Source organism: Syngnathoides biaculeatus, chromosome 7 (genome assembly GCF_019802595.1).
Source record: "Syngnathoides biaculeatus isolate LvHL_M chromosome 7, ASM1980259v1, whole genome shotgun sequence".
NCBI classification, from domain to species: domain Eukaryota; kingdom Metazoa; phylum Chordata; class Actinopteri; order Syngnathiformes; family Syngnathidae; genus Syngnathoides; species Syngnathoides biaculeatus.
The window spans coordinates 30,341,443-30,359,895 of NC_084646.1; the positions used below are offsets into that span (position 1 = coordinate 30,341,443).

General features: G+C 46.1%; 1 pseudogene; it reads right to left on the reverse strand.

Annotated features, from left to right (window-relative positions):
• Window positions 1-5,033: 5,033 nt before the first annotated feature.
• On the reverse strand, window positions 5,034-13,258 carry LOC133503550 (protein Jade-1-like; annotated as a pseudogene).
• Window positions 13,259-18,453: the final 5,195 nt, after the last annotated feature.

Genomic DNA, 18,453 nt, shown 5'->3' on the forward strand with positions numbered 1-18,453 from the left:
TGTGATTGGTGCAGATTTCAATGGACATGTTGGCGAAGGAAACAGGGGCAATGAAGAAGTGATGGGTAAGTATGGAATTCAACAAAGGAACTTTGAGGGGCAGAGGATGGTGGACTTCGCAAAAAGGATGGAAATGGCAGTGGTGAACTTTTATTTTCAGAAGAGACAAGAACAGAGTGACCTACAAGAGCAGAGGTAGAAGCACGCAGGTGGATTATATTTTGTGCAGACGATGTAATCTGAAGGAGGTTACCGACTGTAAGGTAGTAGTGGGGGAGAGTATGGCTTGACAGGATAGGATGGTGTCGTGTAGGATGACTCTGGCAGCAGGTAGGAAGATTAAGAAGACAAAGGTAGAGCAGAGAATCAGGTGGTGGAAGTTGAGAAAGGAAGACTGTTGTGTGGCCTTTCAAATCGAGGTGAGACAGGCTCTAGATGGTCAGGAAGACCTCCCAGAAGACTGAAATACTACTGCCAAGGTATTCAGAGAGGCAGGCAGCAGAGAACTTGGGCTGTCTTCTGGTCGGAAAGGAGAGGAGGAGACTTGGTGGTGGAACTCCAAAATACAGAAAGTTATCCAAGGAATAGATTAGCGAAGAAGAAGTGGGACACAGAGAGGACTGAGGAGAGGCGTAAGGAATACATTGAGATGTGTTTTATGGCAAAGGTAGAGGTGGTGAAGGCTAAACAAGTGGTATTTGACGACATGTACTCCAGGTTTGATACGAAAGAAGGAGATGGGAAGGATGTGCAGCAAGTAAAGGTGATTAACGATAGCGATGGAAATATGTAGAATGGTGCCAGTAGTGTGCTAAGTAGATGTTAAGAGTACTTTGAGAAGTTAATGAATGAAGAAAATGGGAGAGAAGGTAGAGGAGACAAGCGAGAATGACCGGGAAGTGTCAATGATTAGTAAGGGAGACGTTTAAAAAGCACTGTACAGAATGAAAAATGCAAAGACAGTTGGACCCGATGACATACCAGTGGAGGTATGGAGGAATGGAAGCAATTTGGTGAGGTGGCTGTGGAGTTTTAGAGCAACTTATTCAATCGAATAAAAATGAAGGAAATGTGTGGTAGTCCCCATTTTCAAGAACAAAGGCGATGTTCGGAACTGTGGAAACTACAGAGGAATAAAGATAATGAGCCACACAATGAAGTTATGGGAAAGAGTAGTGGAGGCTAGACTCAGGATGGAAGTATCTGCAAGCAATAGTATGGGTTCACGCCTTGAAAGAGTACCACAGATGCATTATTTGCCTTGAGGATGCTCGTGGAATAGTCCAGAGAAGATCAGAAGGAGCTACATCGGATCTTTGTAGACCTAGAGAAAGCCTATGACAGAGTACCAAGAGAGGAACTGTGGTACTGCATGCGCAAATCTGGTGTGGCGGACAAATATGTTAGAATAGTACAAGACATGTATGAGAGCAGCAGAACAACGCTGAGATGCGCCGTAGGTGCGTCAGAAGAATTCAAGGTGGAGGTGGGACGGAATCAGGGTTCCACGCTGAGCTCCTTCCTGTTTGCGGTAGTAATGGATAGGCTGATAGACGAGGTTAGACTGGAATCCCCTTGGACCATGATGTTCGCAGATGATATTGTGATCTGCAGTGAAAGCAGGGAGCAGGCGGACGAACAATTAGAAAGATGGAGACATGCACTGAAAAGGAGAGGAAAGAAGATTACCCAAAGTAAAACAGAATATACGTGCGTGAATGAGAGGGGTGGAGGAGGAGAGTGAAGCTCTAGGGAGAAGAGATAGCGAGGGTGGACAACTTCAATTACTTGGGGTAAACAATAAGGAAAGGTAAGGAAGTAAAGAAACGGGTCCAAGTGGGATGTAACAGTTGGCGGAAGGTGTCTGGTGTCCAATATGACAGAAGAGTATCCGCTAAGATGAAGGGCAAAGTTTATAAAACAATGGTGAGGCCGGCCATAATGTACGGCTTAGAGACGGTGGCTCTGTAGAAACAACAGGAAGCAGAATTGGAGGTAGCAGAAATTAAGATGCTGAGGTTCTCGCCTGGTGTGAACAGGTTGTGTAGGATTAGAAATGAGTTCAATAGAGGGACAGTCAAAGTTGGATGTTTTGGAGACAAGGTTAGAGAGTGCAGACTTCGATGGTTTGGACAGGTTCAAAGGCGAGAGAGTGAGTATCTTGGGGGAAGAGTGCTGAGGATGGAGCTGCCAGGCAAAAGACCGAGAGAAAGACCAAAGAAAAGGTTGATGGATGTGGTGAGAGAGGACCTGAGGACAGTGGGTGTTCGAGAGGAGGATGCACGAGATGGGGTTAGATGGAAAAAGATAACACGCTATGGCAAACCCTAACAGGACAAGCTGAAAGAAAAAGAAGAATATATTGCTTTGTTGTCGAAATGTCTTGAAATGACTCAACATTCAAAATTAAGGACTCATGACTTGACTTGAAACTAGAGGGCAAAGGCTAGAGACATACTCGTGACTTGCAAAGCAATGACTTGGTCCCATCTCTGCTACCTTCTTCTACTTTTTCTGTCCAACGCCAAATATCAAATGCATTTGTATGGAGTTCACCTCTGCTATTGTAGATGTAGTCTTTATAAGGATCTCCAAATTAAATTGTCTTGCAAACAAGGGCACAATAAGTCAACTTTTAAAAGGTCCAATTCTCGATCTTCCTCCGTTAGGTGGAAGAAAAAACAATTTGAATGAGTAAACAAGAAACTCTCGTGATTCACAATTTATTTCGGGAGAATATGCCGCACCAGGAGGAAGCATATTGAAAAGGGAAAAAGGGGGTTGCACAAAGCAATCTATCGGAATGGGTGAAGGTGGTGGTGGTGGTGGTGGTGGGGGGGTGTATAGTTGTCAGAGAGCCACTGCTTGAGATGCAAAAGTGAGGGAGTAGAAAAGTGAGAAAGGGAGGGAAGTGTCAGTGCTTTATTAATAGCCCATCTGGATCACCAAATCCCCCTACCAGCACAAATCAGCTGACTGTCACTTGCAAAATAGTAGGTGGGGGTGGTGGAAGGGCAGGGCTTATATTGTAGGTCTCTCCACAAACACTGACACCAAGCACAGACAAGAGTGGGAGAGCTTTATCTGTGCTAGCCCTTGTCATCTCGAGCTAAACATAGTCTGGGTGCAATAAGGGAAAGAGACTGTCACAAAAACAAGAGCACAGTGAAAAGAAGGGATCATCTTGCCATGGTGTCTCTTAAGTCTAAACTGTCCTTCCCCTGACTTGCTTGTGACTGGGCATTTTAATGAGATTCTACTGCAGTGTAAGATAATATACAGTTGTGTAACTAAATGTCTACCCTGTATCCAATATGCACTTGATGGAACGTAAGAATTCACTCGTACTGAAGGTCATGAAATTCTTGACATGTCAATACCAGACATTTATGGAAACTAAGTGATCGTGAACCTGAAAATTAAAAGCAATTCCCATGTGTCTAGAAAAAAAGGGAAAAAAATGATAGAGTACAATATTGTGTATAATATTCGACGACCATCTTTTGACTTAAGTGCAGGCTCATACCTATACAATTTATTTTTGCTCTGAAATTTTGGGGGGTTTGTTCCTCTTTAATAAAATAATTTAAGTGGACTTGCACAGAGACTTTACTGATGGTTTAGCACTGACCCTTTTGCTGTGGTTGAGAAAAGGACCCTTTGGCATGGAGCCGTGTTATTTAAGATGAATTATTATGCATTAATGTTTAAAAAATGAATAAAAATCTTATTCAATAAAATCCCCACAAACATTTTTTTATAAATTATCTAATGGGCAATTATTTGAGTCCTGACAGACTTGTGTCCTTTGCTGATCTGCAGCACAAATATACTCCCGCATGAACCCTCCATGCCACTCTCCTCTCAGGTGTCATCTGGGGCAGTTCTGTGACTTAGACTGCACAGGTACGGGTAGGAAGCACAATGTTCCACAAAAAAGATTGTTGCACCACTGAATACGGTGAAGAAAATAAGTATTTGAACACCCTGCTATTTTGCAAGTTATCCCACTTACAAATCATGGAGGGGCGGCATGGTGAATCAGCTGGTAAAGCGTTGGCCTCACAGTTCTGAGGTCCTGGGTTCAATCCCGGACCCGCCTGTGTGAAATTTGCATGTTGTCCCCATGCCTGCGTTGGTTTCCTCTGGGCACTCCAGTTCCCACATCCCAAAAACATGCAACATTAATTGGACACTCTAAATTGCCCCTCGGCGTGATTGTGAGTTTTACTGTTGTTTGTCTCCATGTGCCCTGCGATTGGCTGGCAACCAATTCGGGGTGTACCCTGCCTCCAGCCTGTTGACATTTGGGATGGGCTCCAGCATTCCCCGCGACCCACCAAAGAAAATGGATGGATAGAAATCATGCAGGGGTCTGAAATTTTCATTGTAGGTGCATCTCCACTGTAAGAGATAATCTAAAAATAAAAGTCTAGAAATCACAATGTATGATTTTTTTTAATGATTTATTTGTGTGATACAGCAGCAAATAAGTATTTGATCACCTGAGAAAACCAATGTTAATATTTGGTACAGAAGCCTTTGTTTGCAATTACAGAGGTCAAACATTTCCTGAAGTTGTTCACCAGGTTTTCACAGACGGCACATATCTTCTCTAGATAAGACAGGTTTCTGGGCTGATAGGCCCACAACACTCTCAAGAGGGTTCAGCAGTGAATCCCAGAATCCCAGGTTCACCCCCTAGGTACCATCAATTCTCCTGAAGGCACAATTGGGATCTTTCCTCTTTATCCGCACCCATTGGCTGGCCTTTTCCACCGCCTTGGAGACTGCCTGCCGATGGACCGTCCCTCGGACTCTCAACTCTCTTATATGGATGTAGAGGAGGCTATAAACCTATAAACCCTCTGCAGCCAACTTCCACCGGGTGTACCTAGCTCTCCACCCTTGCTGTTGCACTTCAGCTGCAAGTCATGCATACCTCAGCTGCTTCCACTCATACGCATTCACGACTGTCCCTCTCAGGGGACTGTGAGCTTGATGATGTAGATGAGCTTGAGAAACAGCCTTGGTCACCAGTTGGCTGACAACGGTTGGAGGGTGTTCACCCTCATCCGCTGGTTCTCCAGAACACCAGCGAAACACTTCAGCACTTGGTTGTGCTGCCAGATGTAACGGCCTTGAGTAAGGCTTGTCTTTCCACCAACCAGGATGTGCTTCAGTGTTGAAGGATTTGGGCATAACAGGCACTTGGGATCTTTGGCATACCACTGGTTTAGGTTCGTGAGAGAAGTCAAGATGTCATATACACCTCTGATGGTAAAACTTACCCTGAATGCCTCCATCTCCCATAGCTCTTTCCAGGAGATCTTCCTTGCCTCCAAGGTGCGCCCTTGCTTGGCCTGCGACACAGCTTGGGCGCAACTTTGTGCTTCCTCTTCTTGACATACCTCCTGGACCACTAACTTGCGCCGATCAGCAGTTGTGGCCTTGCTCCGTACTGGTCTACTGGCCCCGAGCCCAAGGCCACTATTCCCCTCCTGCACACGGCCGACGATGTTCTTGTGTCTGAGTGCTGCCTTTTCCTGTTCAGTTGCAGCCAGCGGTGTCAACTTCCTCACAGTGGCCAGGATGGGGGCAGTCTGGGCTACCAGCGGATCGTTGGAATCCAGTAGCATCTTTTCCAGTCTTACTTTGGCGCACTTGTACTCCTCTGCCAGGCTGGAAATGGGCAGATGTAACATAAGGGAGGAATTGTGGTACTGCATGCACAAATCTGGAGTGGCAGAGAAGTATGTTAGAATAATACAGAACATGCATGAGGGCAGCATAACAGTTGCATGCATTGGTGTGCTGTTGGTGTGACAGGAGTTTAAGATAGAGGTGGGACTGCATCGGGGATGAGCCCTCCTACAGTTCGGGTAAGTGAGAAAGCACTGAAAAATTAAGTCATCATACACAGAAGTTTGGCGTGACCGCACATTTGAATGTTGTAAGTATGGACACTACTTTGGATTTTCCATAATCTGGGGGAACCAGGTGCAGCTGTTTACTCGGAATAAACTATTACTCATGGAATGTACAATGGCAAGTCTCAGCTCATTCAACTAGAGGTGCTTGAGTTTTCACAATCAATCAATAATTATCAAAATACTTGCAGATTAACTTAAAATATTGTGTGGGCTATAGAGAAACAACATGACATATATCCTGAATGTAACGTTACCACCGACCAGACTTATATTCTCTCTCATGTAAGGCCTTGATAGGCTTATTTATAACATTGCTAAGTAGATGAATAACATTCTCGCACCTTTGGTTGGGAATGCAGGTTTTCCTCAGTATTCGTGGGGGTTACGTCCCAGCATGCTTTGAGTGCTTCCGGTACGCTTTGCGGCGCTACGTAGGATGTAAATCATGTTTAAAATGCATGTTTTGTGCCAATAATTTCTTCAGTCATTGTTATATTTGTTTTATTATTTGTTATACTATTCTGTTTGCTGGGTGTGATCATTTTAATTTTGCTAATGACTTGTTTACACAATCAGTGTGTGGGGAAATGTAAGCTTCTTCTGCTTACAAATGTAAAACCACAAGTGTTCTTCACATGTGCCATATACGGTAGTTTTCATACATGCTGAAACACATGGTAACATCCATGCTTACAATGTGATGTGCATGCATGAGGTTGTAGCTCAGGAGTAGTCACACAACAGTTAAAGATTTTAAAACTTGGTCTGTCTATTTAGGAGATAATTTAAGACTTTTATGTGCAAATTATTGTAGTGAAAATATGGTATATTTTGGGTGAAAAATAAAACAAACTTTGAGAGTAAAATCTGAAAATATGCGGGGCGTAAATGGGCAAGGTCATACAGTACTACACACTGTGTCTGAGACAAACTTTGTTGATAAGGTCGGTGACATGTAGCTGGATGAACATGAACCCATGGTATATTTGATGTCACCTCATTGTCCATCCATCCATCCATCCATCCATCCATCCATCCATCCATCCATCCATCCATCCATCCATCCATCCATCCATCCATTTTCTACTGCTTTTCCTGGTCCTGCCAAGGCTAGGGTCCTGGGTCGTCCCCGGGGTCTTTTTCCTGTGGGACATGCCTGGAACACTTCACTGGGGAGACGTCCGGGAGGCATCCGAATCAGATCCCCCACTTACCTCATCCGTCTCCTTTCAATCTGAAGGAGCAGTGCCTCGACACTGAGCCCCTCCTGGATGACTGAGCTTCTCACCCTATCTATAAGGGAGAGCCTGGACACCCCATAGAGGAAACTTATTTCGGCAGCTCGTATCCGGGATCTTGTTCGCTCAGTCACAACCTACAGCTCGTGACCATAGGTGAGGGTAGGAATGTGGATCGACTGGTAAATTGAGAGCTCCACCTTTCGACTTAGCTCTCTTTTTACCACAACGGACCCATACAAAGTCCACATCAATGAAGACGCTGGACCGATCTGCCTGTCGATCTCTCACTCCATTCTTCCTGCACTCATAAAAAAGACTCCAAGATACTTGAACTCCTCCACTTGGGGCAGGAGCTCATCCCCAACCTGGAGAGGGCACAGCACCCTTTTCTGACTGAGGACCATGGTCTCAGATTTGGAGGTGCTGATTCTCATCCCAGTCACTTCACTGCTGTGAACCGCTCCAGAGTTGGAGATCGCTGCTTGATGAAGCCAACAGAACCACATCATCTGTAAAAAGCAGGGATGCAATACCGAGGCCACCAAATCGGGTCACCTCTATTCCACAGCTGTGCCTTGAAATCCTCTCCATAAAAGTAATGAACCAAATCGGTGACAAAGGGCAGTCATGGTGGAGTTCAACTCTCACCGGGAACTAATCTAACTTACAGCCGACAATGTGGACCAAACTCTGACACCAGTCGTACAGGGTACCAACAGCTCCTATCAGGGGGTTTGGTACCCCATACTCCCAAAGAACCCCCAAAGGATTTCTCGAGGGACATGGTCCAACACCTTCTCCAAGTCCACAAAACACATGTAGACTAGTTGGGCGAACTCCCATGCACCCTTGAGGATCCTGCCAAGGGAGTAGAGCTGGTCCATGGCATGGGCAAAATCCACATGGCTCCTCCTGAATGTGAGATTTGACTTACCAATGGACTCTCCTCTCCAGCACCCCTGAAAAACCTTACCAGAGAGGCTGAGGAGTGTGACCTCCCTATAGTCGGAACACACCCACTGGACCTTTTTCTTAAAAAAGGGGACCACTACCCCAGTCTGCCAATCCAGAGGTACTGTCCCCGATGTCCATGCGATGTTGCAAAGGTGTGTCAACCAGGACAGTGCCACAATATCCAGAGCCTTTAGGAACTTCGGGCGAATCTCATTCACCCCCGGGGTACTGCCACTGAGGAGCTTTTTAACAACCTTGCTGACCTCACCCCCAGGAATAGAAGAGCCCGTTTCAGAGAACCCAGACTCTGCTTCCTCATGTGAAGGCGTGTTGGTGGAATTGGGGTTGTCTTTGAAGTATTCTCCCCACCGACTCACAACATCCCGAGTTGAGCTAAGCAGTGCCCCATCCTCACTATATACTGGTAGGTGGGAGTTGAAATTCCTTCTGACAGGGGAATGTGTCAGCATTACCAGGAGACCCTCACAATACGTTTGGGCCTGCCACGTCAGTCTGGCATCTTCCTCCAACATTGGAGCCAATTCATTACCACGTGGTGATCAGTTGACACCTCTGCCCCTCTCTTCGCCCAAGTGTCCAAGACATCCAGCCGTAAGTCCAATGACACGACCACAAAGTTGTATTGCGACTTAGGATGTCCCGGTGCCAAGTGCACATGTGGTCACCCTTTTGCCTGAACATGGTGTTCGCTGTGACAATCAGTGATGAGCACGGAAGTCCAGTAACAGAACATCACTCGGGTTCTGATTGGGAGGGCCGTTCTTCCCAATCAGGCTCTTTCAGGTCTCACTGTCATTGCCCACGTAAACTAAATAAAGCACACATTATGTCCTGAAGAGGAAGACACTGCGTTGTGAATTCATTTCTCTTTACTTTGCTACTTCCGCAGAGGAGTGCTACATTTTTGGGGGCTCGTCGGGATATGTGCAGCGTGGATGTACTTCTTCCTATTAAAGAAGTCACCGGCCAAACCGTAGAAACAGGGGAGAAATATCGTATGACCTTTTCAAGTTTAGCCTGTCAAATAGAACATGGCCCAAGTAAATGGGTTCCAGAACTTAAAATTGTTGATGCAGTAGTACAAGCAATTACTCCCGGCATGCAACGTCGAGCCCCTCATGTATGCCTGTGAACACTGCATCACCAAGAAAGAGAAACCCCTGAATAGTTCCGCTGGTTGGTAAGAAGTGCCTGATTTATTATCTAATTCAATGTCAAGAGGTTCAAGCTTTGTGGGACTCTGGCTCGCAAGTGACAATTATTGATGAGGTATGGAAAGAAATGCACCTGCCAGACACAGAACTCAGAGACATTTCTGAAATTTTGGACAGAGTGGGCCTTTTTGACATAGTAGCAGCCAATGGGGAGAACATGCCGTATGTGGGCTGCATAGACAATGTGACAATGTTGGACCAAAATGTGTTCTTGTTTTGCTGTAAAGTAAATGAAGCGCAGATTGTGTCCTGAAGAGCAAGACACCACATTGTGAATTCATTTCTCTGCATTTTGCTCCAGAGGAGCGCTACACCTGAGTGTTTTTTTCTGAGTACTCCGGTTTCCTCCAACACCACAAAAATACTAGGTTAATTAAGGTAGGTTAACTTAAGGCTTTAATTTCCCCAGAGTTGTGAATGTGACTGTGGATGGTTGTTTGTTTCTATGCACCTTGCGACTGGCTGGCGACCAGCTCAGGATGTAGCACGCTAATCGCCTAGAGTCACCTTTGATAGGCTCCAGCATGCCCACAACACTCATGAGGATGTGTAAGCAGAAAAATGAATGAATGAATGAATACAATATTTCTTAATTTGGGAATCCAAATGAATGAAGAACCCAATATCCAACCAATAAGTATTTTAAATAAGAAGATTGGGATAGGCTCCAGCGACCCTTGTGAGGCTCAGAAAATGGATGGATGGATGGATAAATTCCTTGTGTGTTTTTACACTTGGCCAATAAAGCTGATTCTGATCATAATATTGTATGTGAGTGTGTGTGTGTCTGTTGGGGAGGGGGCGAATAAACAAACCTTTATTCTTTGACTGCCTCCCAAAACTGGAGTCCACAAAACAATGTGCCAAAACCGATAGAGTCACTCACACGCCCCCACCTGCCCCTGCCTGATGGGTGAGAGGCATGTTCAGGGTAAGAGATAAAGAGCAGCTTGCTTAGTTTCACCTACTTTTCTAGTGCCCACGGCCGCTACTGAATGCTAGTGGAGGAGTTTCCCAGAGCCTCGTAGGTACTGACGTGTGCACAATGCCGAGCCTTGGTGTTGAACTCTTGATGAAAGGAACTGAAAGTTCCTTATCCATCACTTCTGTATAGCCACTCCGGTCACCACCGTTACAGGTGACACAGATTTCCCAGGACTCTATAAACTGCATTCTTTGACGGTGCCCCAGAGTGAAATCGTCTTGGTGACTCCCAAAATTGATTAACAGTTACCATTGAAGAATGGACTCCCAAAGGTGCCACCAATCCCAATCAAGCAAAAGGCCGAGGAGACATCAAATGGACTTTAAGCTAATTAGCAGCTTCTCGTCAAATCTTGATTCTGGGAACATGGACGCAAGGGACCACATACTGGCTTTGAAAGGAACTGGAATTGATCTGTGGCAATGGAAGATGAAATGTTTTAATAGTAGTCAAAGGCAGTGCTGACCGTGGTCCCATCCAGCAAGGTCTCTTGCTTCAACACAACCGATTTCCTGCTTCTTCGGGTTTCTCCAGCGTTCGATTATCTAATGTCTACCAGTCGGATGGAAATGGTTTTGTCCAGAGCCCAAGAGCAAAAGTGGCACTACAGGGCTCCGGTGGAGACCTCTAAAACTTCCGTCCAACACTTCCACATCCAGTCCTCATGCTCCGGCTGTTTTCTTTGCAGCTGTTCAGGCACCAGGGCCTCAATCCAAATGATTTTCCAGTGCAGTCTCACACTCACGCCTTCCTGAGAGGTCACCTCCTGCTTCGGGGACTTCATGTGGCGAAGCACAAGGTTGTCATTAGGGTGGTTTGGGCATCTGGAGTCGTGATCCAACACATTGGCCTCAAGGGTTCTGTTGTTGTCCTTAGATACCGGCAGTGAGTCTCAGGTTCTTTTCCTTTCATGCGATTTCCCCTTGTCCTGCTTTGATTGTCGTTTGGTCCTGTGTTCCGAGTGGCTCCATTGGGTCCAAGTTTGAGACCGCTGAGAGCTCAGTCAGTCTAAAGTGAAGAGACTCTGCAGATCCTACTCTAACGAATTACTGCTGAGGAGCTCTTGGTTTATGAGCTGGACTTGGTGCTGGAAGATCTGCTCGTGAACTTGCCACATGGAACGTTTTATCTTCATCACCATGGTTGCACACCCTCTCCAGGTCTTGGCGGAGGTGCGTGAATAGCTGCAGTCATCTCAGCAACACCTCATGTTCATGTCTGGCCAGGGTGTCCTCCTCGTACTTCTTAGGCGTGAGCAGCAGCTGGTTGAAGTTAGCTTTGCACTTTAGCTTCCAGTACTGGTAAAGGAAGTCAACTGTCTCAGGTGCCATCTTGAGGTGACAGCTCACTTCCTTGGCATCCACAAACTGGTAGAAGACCTCCTCCATCTCTTGGAATTTCATCTTGAGGACATTGACACGCTTTTCCTGCGAGTCAAATTTACAAACAAGACACAAGGACGGCTGCAACGATGAGGGGGACAACGAGGCAAAAGGGATGAGGCCGAGGATGGCCATGTCCTCTTCATTGTCCCCTCTCAACCCTTCCTCTCAATTTGCCCCTCTTGCTCCCGACGCTTTCCTCATTTTCAACTTCAGTGGTGGAGTCCCGCTCCACAGAGTCACTGCCCTTAAGGCCTGAGTGCTTGGGCCAGTAGTACTTGAACTTGACTTTGTCGTCCTTGGTGATGATGGTCATCTCCAGGCCGGAGTAGAGGCCGGAAGTCACATGGAAGGCAATGCGGCAGTTTTTTGGCAGAGCACTGGATGCAGGCTCCTATCTTTTCTTTACACAGGCAGCGGTTGAGAAGCCACCTGTTGCTGGGAATGTGCTACACGTTGGTGACGGGATCCATCTTCTCCGGGTTCCCATTGCTCACCTCTGGGATCCACAAGGCACAGCCGACATGGACCCACTTGGTTCCACTGCAGGTGGGCTTCATAGCATCGCCCTTCTTTGTGCAGAACTGGCACTTTGGCAGGATACCTGGTGGACGCAGATATTGCACTTGCTGCAGAACACCATCTCGTTGTTGTCCTCTCCGTTTGGGAACTGGCACGTTGCACACCACATTCTCCTTGTACTTGATGCCAAGGCCCGACTGTGTCTCGGTAGTGTGTGTCATTTTGTTATGACAACGGCACTCAAACTCCTCCAAGGAGCAGTCCATGGCGAATTCATCCAGTGGTGGGAGGGCCAACCTTGCAAACTCCTCGTTGATGACCTGCAGCCAGGTGACCTCTTCCTCGTTGAGGTCGTAGTGACACATGCCCTCCGCCAAAGTCCTGATGTCCACATAACTATTGGCCAGGGTGGCCGACCTGGGGATCAACTTCTTGGGCCTGATGAACTTGACTTCATTGCTTTTGTCGGTTAGCGCCCGGGTCATGGGCTCCGGGATGGACTGCAGGCTAACAGGCACCTGGACACCCTTTTTCCCGCATCTCCTTCTATGGTTCGGCCAGGATGTTGAAATCCTCTGTGTTGAGCTGGTACGAGTCGTGCACCTCCATGGTGGTGGTCAGGTCCATCCTGAAGACCTCAGATGGTTTCTGTCTGCATTCTTTCCTGGCCTGGGATGAAGTCTTGGACCAACAGGTGGAATTGGTGGCATTGTCGGACTTGTCGCTGCTGCAGACTTCTTTTTCATGGCAGGGCGTCTGAGTAGTTCCAGCTTCACCACACTTGTTGATCTGTCATTGGTTGTGCACGGAGGGACACAATCTTCTCATACGAGTACCAGGCATTGGCGTCTATTGGAGAGGTGGGATTGTCCTTGCTCCATGATGATTCATGTCCATAGATCCAGTGATAAACACGTACAGTCCCAGACTGGCCAGTGCGGAGGAGCCATGTTCCGATCAGCACTAAGGCCAGCAGTCCCAATAGTGGCTCTCCTTTACCTAACATGTTCAAGCGCGGATCAGCTGAATTCTTCACCGGTTTGAGACCAGGGCAGCCTGTTACTACCCCACCCTTTGTAGTCGGACTTCCACTGCTACTCGTCGTTGAATGAAAAGGGAGTCACAGGCTAGCAGTTGGACAAGTGTATCCATGTGGGACATTCTGCTGTCTTTATTAGCGTGGGAGTGGTCACCAGACTTGGTAGGGACCTTCCCAGCGAGGTGAGGACCAACGCTTTCTCTTGATGACTTTTCTCAGGACCCAATCACCAATGGACACCAACAACACCTGTGATGAAAGCATAGTAGGCGGCAGATCATTTGCCTCTTTCACAGTTTTATTTCACAGCATCTCTTTCATCCAATCACTTAAAGTATTTTCTTCTGACTGCTGCACTGGCTGCTCTTCCATGGGCAGTCTAATCTAATCTAATCTAATCTAATCTAATCTAATCTAATCTAATCTAATCTAATCTAATCTCCAGATGCTATTTCAAATGGGAACAATCCTTTATCTGTTGGGGTTATTGAAAATAACAGTATATACAGGTTTACTCAATGTAAACATTCTCTTCAAATTCTCCCTGTATGTTCCATAGTTTTCCTTAATCAAGACTTTACTGTCCAATTTCTTTGTTCCACTAATTTTGCACAATTATTTTTTTAAAGTTATTTTTTTATTTCCAGCTACTTTACTGATTTTTTTTTTTCATGAACAAAATGTGGCACATTGTTGCGATACATTTTTTTCTGGGAAAAAGGTTAAAAAAGCTTGACTCTCTATTAAAATCTAGTGAAAAATGGATATGGTCACAGTACCAGACTCAGATTTGGAGTGCATTGATGGCGAGATTCGGTATAGCCTTCATCATAGTGTATCCATCCATTTTCTGAGCTGCTTACCCTCACAAGGGTCACGGGAGTTCTGGAGCCTATCCCAGCTGTCATCGGGTTGGAGGCAAGGTACGCCCTGTACTGATTGCCAGCCAATCGCAAGGCATGTAGAGACAGACAACGGTCGCACTTATAAACACAGCTAGGGGCAATTTAGAGTCTCGAATGAATGTATACTTTTTGGATGTGGGAGGAAACTGGAGTGCTGGAGAAAACCCACACAGGCATGGGAAGTACATGCAAACTCCACACAGGCGTGGCCGTGATTTGATCCCCAATCCTCCAAACTGTGAGGAAAATGCTTTACAGTTGCGCCACCATGCTGCTTATCATAGTGTATATAATCCTCAAAAAGGAAGCCCTGTATATTTTGGGATTTTGGCGCATTATTTCAAGACTCATTGCTCAATGCAAATTTCCTATGATGACATGACCTCTCAAGCATCCTGGTTGGTATCTTGACCCAGTGCAGGAAAGAGCTGATCGTCCTGATGGCTAATATTGACGCTGTGTTCTATCACGTTCATATGCCAGAGGAAGATGCAGATTTGTCATGCATTCTGTGGTGGCCCAATATAGGTAGCAGTAAGGATTGGTAGAGTACTGGATGGTGGTCCCTTTGTTTGGCGCTACATCATCCCAAGGTTGGCTAATTTTGCTCTTTGCAGATGTGCCAAAGACAACAAAGAGTTCTCCACACATATATTAATTTCTGTGAGGAGCTGTGTGTACCAACCAAAACTTTTCACACGTTCAATGACATCAAGCGGTGGTTTACAGCCAGACATAGAGGTTGCATATGGCATTGGAGATAGGACCCTCTACAATTGCACTAGAAACCAGCTAACTAAAGAAATTAAAATTGCAAAGATTGATTGTGCAGCAAAACTGGAAAAATACCTTGCCGCGAAAGACTTCAGGTCAGTCTGGCAGATTACAAGGGATGATCCCCCAGAGTTGACAACAATAGTGGACTAGCCAATGACCTGAACAGCTTTACTGCAGATTTGAAAGAGATACTTTTACTCCACATATCCACCAAGAAGCACCACCCCCTCCACTTCAACATCTCCGACGCCACTGTATAACATCTATGAACGGGGCATCGAGCAGATCTTCAAACAAGAAAAGATCACCAAAGCGCCGAGTCCAGATGTTGTGGCCCCATCCTGCCTCGAAGTCTGCGAAGACTAACTTGCTCCTGTCTTCACAAAAATCTTCAGCAGGTCTCTAGAACTGTGTGAACCACCATTCTGTTTCAAAAGTTCCACCATCATACCGGTCCCCAAAAAAGCATTAGTCTCAGGTCTTAATGACTATGGGCCTGTTGCCTTGACATATGTGGTGATGAACTCCATAGGACACCTTGTGTTGAACCACCTCAAGCGTGTCACAGGTCCCCAGCTTGCCTGTCGAGCTAATAGGCCTGTGGATGATGCTGTCAACATGGGTCTGCACTTCATCCTTCAACATGTCAATAGCAAGGGAACCTATGCGAGGACAGTGTTTGTGGACTTCCGATCTGCATTTAACACTATTGTCCCTGAACTCCTCTCCTCCAAGCTTCTCCAGCTCAACGTCTCGTCTGTCATCTGCCAGTGGATCTACAACTTGCTGATGGGCAGGACACAGCAGGTAAGGCTGGAGAACACCACCTCATCCATGCACACTATCAGTGCCTCGGCACCCCAAGCTTGTGTCAACTTCGCTCTGATCTTCTCACTCTACATGAACGACTGCATTTCAAGGCACCCGGATGTCAAATTCCTGGAGTTTGTAGATGACACCACAGTTATCGGCCTCATGAAAGACGCCGATGAGTCTGCATATCAACGAGAAGTGGCAAGAGTGGAGCTTTGGTGTGACCAATACGTCCTGGCGGTGAACACTCTAAAGACTGCAGAAATGATTGTGGCCTTCAGGAGGTATCCTTCATCGCAGCTGCCCCTCACACAGCCCAACTGTTTTGTGCCAATCATCGAGACCTTCAAGTTCTTGGGTCTTAGTCTCATTGGACCTGAAGTGGGAGGCAAACATCAACTCCATTCTCAAAAAATCCCAGCATATGATTTACTTATTGCGGCTTTTAAGGAAACACGGCCTGTCACAAGAACTGCTGAGACAGTACTGTGTACCTCCATCACAGTTTCATTTGGGGCTGCCACGAAAATGGGCAACTCTGACTGCAAAAGACAAGCAAAACCACTGAATGGATTGTCGGAACCCCCTTACCCACCCTTGAAGACTTGCACGCCATTCGAACTAGGACCAGAGCGGGCAGGATCCATGAAGACCCTCCACATCCAGCTCTTCCAGCTTCTTCCATTGGGTAGGCGCTCCCGATCAATCCAAATCAAAACTAGCTGGCATTCAAATGTTTTTTTCACTATTACAATTAAGTCATTAAATTCTTCATCAGTGAACCTACTATTTTCTGCTGAAAGTGTATTTTCCCCTTGAGTCAGGGTAACAAATGGAGGAAGCACTCTGAGAGACTGAAGTTTGAGCTAATTGTTTTATTAAAATTTGTCATAGCTGCGAGCAACCTATCCAGTTGTCTGCTACCTTCATCCACCCTGCCATAACATTTTTCCTGTTCCTCTGTCCGCTTCTTAAAGTACTCCACCTGCCCCCATGGGCGTGGACAGGAGGTTCTACCATGCCTGTCCTGCCGGGGAGCTTTCCTCCTCCACCTCACCTACGTCACATCCTCCCCTTTTCCTGGCCCCAGGACATCTATGGGCCTTGCATACAGTGAAGAAAATAAGTATTTGAATACACCGCTATATTGCAAGTTCTCCCACTTAGAAATCATGGAGGGGTCTGAAATTTTCATCGTAGGTGCATGTCAACTGTGAGAGAGATAATCTAAAAAGAAAAATCCTGAAATCTCAATGTCTGATTTTGGAACCATTTGTGTGATACAGCTGCAAATAAGTATTTGAGCACCTGAGAAAACCAATGTTAATATATGGTGCAGTAGCCTTTGTTTGCAATTACAGACGTCATACATTTCCTGTAGTTGTTCACCAGGTTTGCACACACTGCAGAAGGGTTTTGACCCTCTCCTCCACACGGATGATGTCTAGATCAGACAGATTTCTGGGCTGTCGCTGAGAAACACAGAGTTTCAGCTCCCTCCAAAGATTTTCTATTGGGTTTAGGTCTGGAGACTGGCTAGGCCACGACAGAACCTTGATATGCTTCTTTCGGAGCCACTCCTCGGTTTTCCTGGCTGTGTGCTTCAGGTCATTGTCATGTTGAAAGACCCAACAAGGACCCATCTTCAATGCTCTGACTAAGGGAAAGGTTGTTCCCAAAAAACTCACAATACATGGCTGCGGTCATCCTCTCCTTAATACAGTGCAGTCGTCCTGTCCCATGTGCAGAAAAACACCCCCAAAGCATGATGCTACCACCCTCATGCTTCACAGTAGGGATGGTGTTCTTGGGATGGAACTCATCATTAGTCTTCCTCCAAACACGGTTAGTGGAATTATGACCCAAAACTTCCATTTTGGTCTCATCTGACCACAAAACCTTCTCCCATGACTCCTCTGTATCATCCAAATGATCATTGGCAAACTTAAGACGGGCCTTGACATGTGCTGGTTTAAGCAGGGGAAGCTTCAGTGCCTGATTTCAAACCATGACATCTTTGTGTATTACCAACAGTCACCTTGGAAACGGTGGTCCCAGCTCTTTTCAGTTCATTGACAAAGTCCTGTCGTGTAGTCCTGGACTGACTCCTCACCTTCTAAGGATCATTGAGACCCCACGAAGTGATATCGTGCATGGGGCTCCACTTTGATTGAGATTGACTGTTATGTTTAGCCTCTTCCATTTTTTAATCATTGCTCCTACAGTGGACTTTTTTCACCCTTCTGCTTGGCAATTTCTCCGTAGCCCTTTCCAGCTGTGTGAAGTAGTACAATTTGGTCTCTGGTATCTTTGGCCAGCTCTTTGGTCTTGGCCATGTTACAGGTTTGCGTCTTACTGATTGTATGGGTGGACAGGTGTCTTTATGCAGCAAACAACCTCACACAGGTGCACCTGAGTCAGGATAATTCATGGAGTAGAGGTGGACTTTCAAAGGCATACTAACAAGTCTTTGAGAGTCAGAATTTTGGCTGATAGACAGGTGTTCAAATACTTATTTACAGCTGTATCACACAAATAAATAATTAAAAAACCATACAATGTGATTTCTGGATTTTTCTTTTTGGATTATCTCTCTAACAGTGGACATACAGCTACGATGAAAAGTTAAGACTCCTCTGTGATTTCTAAGTGGGAGAACTTACAATA